Source organism: Salmo trutta, chromosome 36, assembly GCF_901001165.1.
Source record: "Salmo trutta chromosome 36, fSalTru1.1, whole genome shotgun sequence".
Classification (NCBI taxonomy): Eukaryota; Metazoa; Chordata; class Actinopteri; order Salmoniformes; family Salmonidae; genus Salmo; species Salmo trutta.
In genome coordinates this window covers 32,965,562-32,977,781 of record NC_042992.1, presented here as the reverse complement: position 1 = coordinate 32,977,781, position 12,220 = coordinate 32,965,562, and positions in this window count along the sequence as shown.

The window sequence follows — 12,220 nt, the reverse complement described above, 5'->3', positions numbered from 1 at the left end:
CCTACGCATCGCCCCAATATGGTTAACCCACTTGGTGGAAATTGTACCATGGATCATATAGCGAGGATCGCTACAATATACTGTTCTCTATCAGATACTGCTTTCCCATCATATAGGCCTACTGTTGTTCCCCCATCATGGCCATAATTGACATTGCTGCCTGTGAAATGAACAACAGCTGAACATGACGGCCTTAACCTGCTTAATTCCTGCTGAGACATTACCATGCACCAGGCAACCCTAAATAGCCTGGGATACATGGGTCCAAGTCAGCAAAATATCACTAAACCCATCCAAATGCAAAACCACCTTCACCAAAAGACCTCAACCCATAATAACCTTAATGAGTAGGGAATACGTGCCCCAGGTCACCCACCCAAGGAGCTTCAGAGGCAACCCAGCGGGTGGGATGGCATGGCTGCTGGAAAGCTATGGGAAACCAACTCCAAACATTTTTTCCTCTGATGGCTCAAAAGACTAGGAGTTTCCAGGGAGGATCTCACCAATACTACTCTGGGTGCATCCACCTGACACAGTGCATATGCAACCCAAACAGTACATATGCAGCCCCAGCTGGTCTTTGATCCCTGTTATAGCTCCCTAACAACAGCTCTAACAGAATGTGATAGGAAGTGAAAAGTTGTTATTGGGTTTACAGGTATCGTAAACAATAGTAGCCCATCTGATGGAGGAACATAATGGGTGAACAGTATTTGCTAGGGAACAGTATATGATGAGAGAACAATGTATTTTAGGTCCAGTAGGTTATGATGAATGTGAAAATTGAGATTATTAATGTATTTTATCCATAACATAATAATCATCATAATAATTAATTCTCCCCCAAAAAGTTTGCCAATGTGTTGTGGAAATATTGTGGGTAAAAAAGCTCGATTTTAATGAGTTCAAACAGATAATGAAAACTGGTTTACATAATAATTCAAATGTCGACTAGAAAGTGATTGTGTGAATCCATCTTTGTTTTTGTTTTCTCTCAATTCCTTCTTGACTGTATCTGACCCAAGTTCCATATTCATTTTGCTCATATGTCCATATTTAACTGAATATTGTTATTTTCTAGAGCCAAGCTGATGATTCAGAGCTATATTTCTATTTTATATTCGATATCAGAATACATTTCATTGATCCAACGACTGATCTGATCAATGGATTTTCTGTATTGGGAATGGAATTGGCGAAAAATTGCCCATCCCCTAAACGACTATCATTTACTTTGGTATGGCTAGTGAAGCGAAAAGAAGGCGGGATTGTGTTTGCTGTAACGGGATGTTCTAAGGTCAACCAATTACATTGGACGATGTAAATTCAAACCAGTGTGAACGCGCGGATTGGTAAATAAATATTCCTCAAATTTGTGAAATGTCTTGTTTATATGTTTGTAAGGCTGTTGAATTGTCTATGTCTGCTATGGCTTTGCCGTTCCCTCAGCTTTATCACGACTTGCTGGGTGTGTAAAGTTAGCCAGTTAATTTTAGTTACTCTAACCACATATTATAGTAAACTACACTCCTGCTAGCTTGCTATTTTTACACAACTAAAACATGTATCTCTAGCTACAATCTATACGAAGTTGTAGTTCGTAATTCAACCCACCATTCTACTTGGCTTGCTAACGTTAACTAACCAATGGTTTCTTTTTAACTAGTCCTATGTCATGCCATTGATTCCATTATGGTTAACGTTACATGTTGACCCCTCTGTTTAGGTACTAACAAATGCAAGTCATATGAATAAAGAGGTGAGTGGGACTGATATAACTAGCTAGCTATCAACCTAACGTTAGCTGTCAGTCTGAATTGGGTGGTTTTGGATATCATCAAGCTTAGGCCAGGAACTAGTCAGTTTACTCTCTCTTTCTCTATTGACAACTACAGAAAAACATGTGGCTAAATGGAGTGCCTTCTGCAATCTGTTATCACTTTGTAACGTTAGATTAAAAAAATATATATACACTGTTCAAAAAAATAAAGGGAACACTTAAACAACACATCCTAGATCTGAATGAAAGAAATAATCTTATTAAATACTTTTTTCTTTACATAGTTGAATGTGCTGACAACAAAATCACACAAAAATAATCAATGGAAATCCAATTTATCAACCCATGGAGGTCTGGATTTGGAGTCACACTCAAAATTAAAGTGGAAAACCACACTACAGGCTGATCCAACTTTGATGTAATGTCCTTAAAACAAGTCAAAATGAGGCTCAGTAGTGTGTGTGCCCTCCATGTGCCTGTATGACCTCCCTACAACACCTGGGCATGCTCCTGATGAGGTGGCGGATGGTCTCCTGAGGGATCTCCTCCCAGACCTGGACTAAAGCATCCACCAACTCCTGGACAGTCTGTGGTGCAACGTGGCGTTGGTGGATGGAGCGAGACATGATGTCCCAGATGTGCTCAATTGGATTCAGGTCTGGGGAACGGGCGGGCCAGTCCATAGCATCAATGCCTTCCTCTTGCAGGAACTGCTGACACACTCCAGCCATATGATGTCTAGCATTGTCTTGCATTAGGAGGAATCCAGGGCCAACCGCACCAGCATATGGTCTCACAAGGGGTCTGAGGATCTCATCTCGGTACCTAATGGCAGTCAGGCTACCTCTGGCGAGCACATGGAGGGCTGTGCTGCCCCCCAAAGAAATGCCACCCCACACCATGACTGACCCACCGCCAAACCGGTCATGCTGGAGGATGTTGCAGGCAGCAGAACTTTCTCCACGGCGTCTCCAGACTGTCACGTCTGTCATGTGCTCAGTGTGAACCTGCTTTCATCTGTGAAGAGCACAGGGCGCCAGTGGCAAATTTGCCAATCTTGGTGTTGTCTGGCAAATGCCAAACGTCCTGCACGGTGTTGGGCTGTAAGCACAACCCCCACCTGAGGACGTCGGGCCCTCATACCACCCTCATGGAGTCTGTTTCTGACCGTTTGAGCAGACACATGCACATTTGTGTCCTGCTGGAGGTCATTTTGCAGGGCTCTGGCAGTGCTCCTCCAGCTCCTCCTTGCACAAAGGCGGAGGTAGCGGTCCTGCTGCTGGGCTGTTGCCCTCCTACGGCCTCCTCCACATCTCCTGATGTACTGGCCTGTCTCCTGGTAGCGCCTCCATGCTCTGGACACTACGCTGACAGACACAGCAAACCTTCTTGCCACAGCTCGCATTGATGTGCCATCCTGGATGAGCTGCACTACCTGAGCCACTTGTGTGGGTTGTAGACTCCGTCTCATGCTACCACTAGAGTGAAAGCACCGCCAGCATTCAAAAGTGACCAAAACATCAGCCAGGAAGCATAGGAACTGCGAAGTGGTCTGTGGTCACCACCTGCTGAACCACTCCGTTATTGGGGGTGTCTTGCTTATTGCCTATAATTTCCACCTGTTGTCTATTCAATTTGCATAACAGCATGTGAAATTTATTGTCAATCAGTGTTGCTTCCTAAGTGGACAGTTTGATTTCACAGAAGTGTGATTGACTTGGAGTTACATTGTGTTGTTTAAGTGTTCCCTTTATTTTTTTGAGCAGTGTATTTCAGTAACAAATATTCCTCCCTCTGCAGAACACCTCCCGCCTACCAGTCATGTCTGGTAAAAGAGTCCTCTAGCAACAGCAGTGAAAGCATGAACTCTGACCAACAACCTGTTCAGGTGTGGCCATCTTCTGCAAAACTGTAATACAGGTACTGATGACAAACATGTTAAATTCCTTTATACAGCACAGTTAGATGTGTCCGGTTTCCAATGTGTCCTTATTTACCAGTAAAAAAAGAAAAAGCCTTCTTTAGAAAAAGATGAGAAGGGTTGATTCTGACCCAAAGATGAGACGGGCAGATAATGCGATGGGAACAAAGAGGCCCCCTCCACCCAAGCGAGCTGTTAGTGAGTGGTCCTCTCAAACACTTAATTGACTGGCTTGGCCAATGTCATCACCTCTTGTTTCTTATAGTTTTAGCACAGTCTTTCTGTAATTCCTGTATGTGTTTGAATTTTTTTTTATTAGGTCTCTTGATCCTTCCCTTCCTCTCTCTTAGCAGTCAAACTGATTCGGCCTACAAGAGCAGCCACTATAGCTGCTGCTCCGTCTAGAGGTGAGGTGCTGTGTATTGAGAAAGATATAAATATATTTATAGCTATCCGTACCAGTCTACTGTCTTGTTTGTAGGTCTGACCCAATTTAGTCGACTGGTGATTGTTTGGTCGATAGGCTGTTGGTCGACCAAGATTTCTTTAGTCGAGCAGTAGGGAAAAAAATTCACAGTGTACAAGAACCATGGGATTCACGCTGAGTGGACAGATCCATTGTGGAGGCCGTGGGGGTGGCACAGGCCATCAGTCTAAGACGTGCTACTGAAATTGAAAACTCAGCAAAAAAATAAACGTCCTCTCACTGTCAACTGCGTATATTTTCGGTAAACTTAATGTGTGTAAATATTTGGATGAACATAAGATTCAACAACTGAGACATAAACTGAACAAGTTCCACAGATGTGACTAACAGAAATGGAATAATGTGTCCCTGAACAAAGGGGGGGTCAAAAATCAAAGTAACAGTCAGTATCTGGTAGAGGTCAACCGATTAGGATTTTTCAACACCGATACCGATTATTGGAGGACCCGGGGAAAAAGCCGATACCGATTAATCGGTCGATTTTTGAATATATATTTGTAATAATGGCAATTACAACAATACTGAATGAACACTTATTTTAACTTAATATAATACATCAATAAACTCAATTTAGTCTCAAATAAATAATGAAACATGTTCAATTTGGTTTAAATAATGCAAAAACAAAGTGTTGGAGAAGAAAGTAAAAGTGCAATATGTGCCATGTAAAAAAGCTAACATTTAAGTTCCTTGCTCAGAACATATGAAAGCTGGTGGTTCCTTTTAACATGAGTCTTCGATATTCCCAAGTAAGAAGTTTTTGGTTGTAGTTGTTATAAGACTATTTCTCTCTATACCATTTGTATTTCATATATCTTTGACTATTGGATGTTCTAATAGGTACTTTAGTATTGCCAGCCAAATCTCGGGAGTTGATAGGCTTGAAGTCATAAACAGCGCAATGCTTGAAGCACAGCGAAGAGCTGCTGGCAAATGCAGGAAAGTGCTGTTTGAATGAATGCGCTCAGTCAGACTGCTCTATGAAATCATATACTTAATTATAATATAATAACACACAGAAATACGAGCCTTAGGTCATTAATACGGTCAAATCCGGAAACTATCATTTCGAAAACAAAACGTGTATTCTTTCAGTTAAATACGGAACCGTTCCGTATTTTATCTAAAGTGTGGCATCCCCAAGTGTAAATATTGCTGTTACATTGCACAACCTTCAATGTTATGTCATAATTATGTACAATTCTGGCAAATTAATTACGGTCTTTGTTAGGAAAAAATGGTCTTCACACAGTTCGCAACGAGCCAGGAGGCCCAAACTGCTGCATATACCCTGACTCTGCTTGCATAGAACGCAAGAGAAGTGACAATTTCCCTCGTGAAAAGAAATTAATGTTAGCAGGCAATATTAACTAAATATACAGGTTTAAAAATATATACTTGTGTATTGATTTTAAGAAAGGAATTAATGTTTATGGTTAGGTACACATTGGTGCAACGACAGTGCTTTTTTGCGAATGCGCTTGTTAAATCACCCGTTTGGCGAAGTAGGCTGTGATTCAATGATAAATTAACAGGCACCGCATCGATTATATGCAATGCAGGACAAGCAAGATAACTACACATGGTCGATGATATTACTAGTTTAACTAGTGATTATGTTAAGATTGATTGTTTTTATAAGATAAGTTTAATGCTAGCAAGCACCTTACCTTGGCTCCGTGCTGCACTCGCATAACAGGTAGTCACCCTGCCACGCAGTCTCCTCGTGGAGTGCCATGTAATCGGCCATGATCGGTGTCCAAAAATGCAGATTTACCGAATGTTATGAAAACTTGAAATCGTCCATTCCGATTAATCGGTCGACCTCTAGTATCTGGTGTGGCCACCAGCTGCATTAAGTACTGCAGTGCATGTCCTCATCGTGGACTGCACCAGATTTGCCAGTTCTTGCTGTGAAATGTTACCCCACTCTTCCACCAAGGCACCTGCAAGTTCCCGGACATTTCTGGGGGGAATGGCCCTAGCCCTCACCCTCCAAACCAACAGGTCCCAGACATGCTCAATGGGATTGAGATCCGCACTCTTCGCTGGCCATGGCAGAAGACTGACATTCGTGTCTTGCAGGAAATCACACACAGAACGAGCAGTATGGCTGGTGGCATTGTCATGCTGGTTGGGTCATGTCAGGATGAGCCTGCAGGAAGGGTACCACTTGAGGGAGGAGGATGTCTTTGTAACGCACAGCGTTGAGATTGCCTGCGATGACAACAAGCTCAGTCCGATGGTGCTGTGACACACCGCCCCAGACCATGACAGACCCTCCAAATCGATCCCGCTCTAGAGTACAGGCCTCGGTGTAACGCTCATTACTTCGACGATAAACGCGAATCCGACCATCACCCCTGGTGAGACAAAACCGCAACTCGTCAGTGAAGAGCACTTTTTGCCAGTCCAGTCTGGTCCAGCGACGGTGGGTTTGTGCCCATAGGCGACTTTGTTGCTGTTGATGTCTGGTGAGGACTTGCCTTACAACAGGCCTACAAGCCCTCAGTCCAGCCTCTCTCTGCCTATTGAGGACAGTCTGAGCACTGATGGAGGGATTGTGCATTCCTGGTGTAACTCTGGCAGTTGTTGTTACCATCCTGTACCTGTTCCGCAGATGTGATGTTCGGATGTACCGATCCTGTGCAGGTGTTGTTACACGTGGGCTGCTACTGCGAGGACGATCAGCTGTCCGTCTTGTCTCCCTGTAGCGCTGTCTTAGGTGTCTCACTGTACGGACATTGCAATTTATTGCCCTGGCCACATCTGCAGTCTTCATGCCTCCCTGCAGCATGCCTAAGGCACGTTGACGCAGATGAGCAGGGACCCTGGTCATCTGTCTTTTGGTGTTTTTCAGAGTCAGTAGAAAGGACTCTTTAGTGTCCTAAGTTTTCATAACTGTGACCTTAATTGCCTACCGTCTGTAAGATGTTAGTGTCTTAACGACTGTTCCACAGGTGCATGTTCATTAATTGTTTATGGTTCATTGAACAAGCATGTGAAACAGTGTTAAAACCCTTTACAATGAAGATCTGTGAAGTTATTTTGATTTTTACGAATTATCTTTGAAAGACAGGGTCCTGAAAAAGGGACGTTTCTTTTTTTGCTGAGTTTATATGATTATTCAATATTACATAAACAATGGTGCAACACTAATACAAACAATATTATTTGTGCCTGGCTTTATAAATCATCAATATATCTACAGAAAATAAGATAGATCCTGCCTCTGTTGCCTGTTTGATTTGGTTTAATAGCCTACTGATTTCGTGAGCACCAAGCCTCGTGCAACGACATGTCAAGTAAACAATTTCACAAATTCAGCTGTTTGTAATTTTTTAAATTATTATTATTAAACCTTTATTTTACCAGGAAGGGCTCATTGAGATTTAAAATATATTTTTCAAGAGCGTCCTGGCCAAGATATGCAGCGCCAAGTCATTACAAAAATTACCGACAAACAACATGAAAAACTACAAGTAATCTAGTAAAAACCATAGAATTCACAAGAGTATAACAAAATCAAAAACAGCAAATTAAAACATTGACAGGTCAGAGAATCAGTCTCAAGATCATTCATCTGTGATTTAAAAATACCAATTGGTACAAGTTCTTCCAGTTGAAAAGTATTTTGTAAGGCGTTCCAAGACGATGGCGCAGAGGACATATAGGCCCTTTTACCAAATTCAGTTCGGACATTTGGAACAGTTAGCAGGATAAAGTCCAGCGAACGAAGAGAGTACCCACCACATTTCTGAACAATAAAAATGCCCAAATAAAAAGGTAGTAAACCCAAAATGGCTTTGTAAATAAAAGAATACCAGTGACTGAGCCTACAAGTGACTAGAGAAGGCCAGCCAACCCTGTTATACAAAGTGCAGTGGTGCGTCAGGGTTTTGCAGTTTAAAATAAATCTCAAAGTGCCATGGTAAAGGGTGTCAATTGATCTCAAACACTGAGCGGAAGCATTCATATATAAAATATCCCCATAGTCTAGTAAAGGCATAAATGTAGCTGATACTAGCCTCCTTCTGGCTTCAAAAGAAAAACAGGCCTTATTTCTAAAATAAAATCCCAATTTCAGCTTCAATTTTTTTGTAAGTCGTTGAATATGCAATTTAAAAGGAGGCCGTCATCAATTAAAATTTCAAGATATTTATAAGGTTACAGTCTCAATCTCAATGCCCTGACAGGTAATAATAGGTGAAAAGTTCAGAGGACAATTTCTTGCTTTAGAAAACACCATTAGTTTAGTTTTGTCAGTATTGAGGATAAGCTTCAATTGACACAAGTTATGTTGAACAGTATAAAAAAGCATTTTGCAAGTTCTTGAAAGCTTTTGTAAGAGACGAGGCACAACAGTAAAATCAGCATAAAAATGAAGTTGCGCATTTTGGACATTTTTGTCAAAATTATTTATATAAATAGTGAATAAGAGAGGACCAAGTACAGAGCCTTGGGGCACATCATTACAGACAGACAATTTAACAGACATGAGCCCATCAAATTGAGTGCACTGAGTTCTATCAGACAGATAGTTAGCAAACCATGCACCGAAAGACCTACGCTCGACAATCTCTGCCTTAGTATAGCATGATCAACTGTATTAAAAGCCTTAGAGAGATCAATATAAAGTGAGACACAGTGCTGTTTTTTGTCAAGGGCTTCAGGGATATCATTTCAAACCTTCATGGCTGCTGTAATTGTGCTATGCTTCTTCCTGAAGCCCGATTGGTACATTGATAAAATAGAGTTAGTAAATAAAAACTCTTTTAGCTGTTCACTCACAAGGGTTTCAAGTATTTTCACCAGGGGTGACAGCTTTGAGATTGGCCTATAATTATTTAAAAGAGTTGGATCTCCCCCTTTTAAAAGTGGCAGGACAAATGCTGATTTCCATATCTTTGGAATTTCATTACATTCCAGGGTTAGATTGAACAGATATGTAAGTGGTTCAGCTATGAAATCAGGTGCCAGATTTAAAAAGCAGGGATCCGAAAGATCAGGACCGGCAGGCTTTCTCTGATCTAGGGATTTCAGGGCTTTCTGTACCACCTGCACTGAGAATGGCAAAAAGCTAAAAGTTTGACCAGCTCTCACTGGTTCATCCACACAGGGTTGTACAGAGACAGAGGATACTGAATCAAACAGCATACCAGATGATACAAAGTGCTCATTGAAACAATTCAGCATTTCAGTTTTGTCATATACAGCAACAAAGTCCTTCAATACACATGACGGTAATTCATTAACATCCCTGTTTCCAGACATAGACTTAATAGCCTTCCAAAACTTTCTAGGGTCATTCAGGTTATCAGTGGTAACAGACATAAAATATTCAGACTCGGCCTTCCTGAGAAGAAAAGAACACTTGTTTCGTAACGGCCTAAAAATAAGCCAATCAGCATCAGAGCATGATTTCCTTGCTTTAGCCCAGGATAGATTGATTACGGTCGTGAATAATACAAGACAGCTCAGAAGAAAACCATGGATTATCCCTCCCTTTAACCCTGAACCTGTGGAATGGGGCATGTTTGTTTACTATTTGGGGAAAACCATCATGAAAGAATTTCCAGGCAGTTTCCACATCAGGGATAAGCTGATGCTCCAGTCAAAATGAAACAAATCATGAAGGAAAGCCTGCTCATTAAAACACTTAAAATTTATCTTACGAATAAAACGTGGGTAATCTTTGCTTTGCTGTAATAAAGACTTTCGTTAGAACAGCCTCACTGGTATTATTAAGAATTTATTTAGTGTTTACACTGTTCCAAATTGTTGGGAAATTAATATTTATAAAAATAATGCTCCTTTTTCTTGATCTCCTTATTGTTATTACTATATTATTATTATTATGTAATCTCATTAGTAGGCTTAGTATAGCAGCCTTGTATAACCACCATCGAGCTGTAGGCCCAAGAGCATATCCTGTCTAGTCTTAATACCGTAACATACTTAGGCCTACATTTCAATACTTCTATAGGCTACTGTATCAATCAATCATTCGTTCACGTCATCACACTGCATACAAGTCATTCATGACTTTGAATTGCAATCAAGCATTTTAGTTTTAAAATAAAGTCAACCTTGAATAATTAGTTCCATTTTGGAAATTGCATTCATAAATGAATGCGACTGTTTTTAGTGTTTGCTGTAATAAAGGCTTAACAAAACAAAATGTTGCAACAGACTCTCTGGTACACTTATACTTTATTTAGTGTTGTTTACATTGTTCCAAAAGGTCAGAAAGATGATATTGTACTTTAACAGCACCTGTTTGGTACACATAAAATCCACGCAGTGCTTGCTCCTTACCTTATTTTTATTAACTAGTCAAATTTATTCCACACATCTGACTATCTCCTGAGCAACGTGTAAATATTCCCCCGTTTCTAGTTTATTTGTCACGTTCTCTGCCACATGTGTTAGTGTTTAGAGTTTGTTATAACCAATTTATTGATGTGATTATGATATGCTATAAGCACGGCTTGTCCGCACATTAGGCAGGATTAGGCGACCGCCTATGACGGCAGATTGATAAGGGCGGCATTTTCTGAGTGAAACTGACCAAGACACAACAACAACACATAAAACCTACCATTTTACATCATGCAGGTTTCTCCGATGAAATAGCCTAACCTAAATGACGCTCAGTCAAATTAAAAAATGAGCTGTCATGTTTTAACAAAGCAATATATCCTAAAAACAGGACAGGTCAAAGTCAAATGGACGTTATGGAATGGACAATCATAACTGCTGTCCAGGAGTGTCACCCCATTGTAATGATCAGTGGTTAGACGTTTGTATCCGTACATTTTTTTTGACAAAGTGATTATAGCAAAAAAGAAAATACTTCTTTGTAAACACATTGCAAATATGCTCGTGATATTTCCTGATGTAGTTGGGTAGCTGATATTCAGTGCTTAAATAGCCAAATTGATTAGTCACAGGAATCAGGACTAATAAAGCCAATGAAATGGCCTGTTTTACAAATGGTGGACCTACCACATGGATGGGCATTCATAAAATTCCATTGCGGGCCGACATGGCAGGCTACACCATAGTAAGCAAGGGCAGACTTCTTTTGGATGTCTTGTTTTGGTCCTGTCTGGACATAGTTTTTTTGGTGTTTTACAAACTGTAGGCTAACCACATAGATGGACATTCATAAAATAACATTTCAGGCAACACTGTAAGCACTTGCCAACGTCTTTTTTTGGTGCAGTTCCCGGACCGGCCTTGATTTCCACGGACATTGGTTTTTGGTCCGGACCAAATCTGAACCAAAGATAGACATCTATGATTGGTTAAATCTGTGGTTCAGATTTGGTGCGGTCCAGACCGGCCTTGATTTCAATGTCCACGGACATACAGTGCCAGTCAAAAGTTTGGACACACCTACTCATTCAAGGGTTTTTCTTTAATTTTACTATTTTCTACATTGTAGAATAGTTTTGATGTCTTCACTATTATCTAATAACACATGGAATCATGTAGTAACCAAAAAATTGTTCAACAAATCAAAATATATTTTAGCCACCCTTTGCCTTGATGACAGCTTTGCACACTCTTGGCATTCTCTCAACTAGCTTCACCTGGAATGCTTTTCCAACAGTCTTGAAGGAGTTCCCACATATGCTGAGCACTTGTTGGCTACTTTTCCTTCACTCTGCGGTCCAACTTATCCCAAACCATCTCAACTGGGGTGAGGTCCGGTGATTGTGGAGGCCAGGTCATCTGATGTGGCACTCCATCACTCTCCTTCTTGGTCAAATAGCCCTTACACAGCCTGGAGGTGTGTTGGGTCATTGTCCTGTTGAGAAACAAATTATAGTCCCACTAAGCGCAAACCAGATGGGATGGCGTATCGCTGCAGAGTGCTGTGGTAGCCATGCTGGTTAAGTGTGCCTTGAATTCTAAATAAATCACTGACAGTGTCACCAGCAAAGCACCATCAAACCTCCATGCTTCACGGTGGGAACCACACATGCAGAGCTCATCCGTTCAAATCAAATGTAAATAGTCCGGT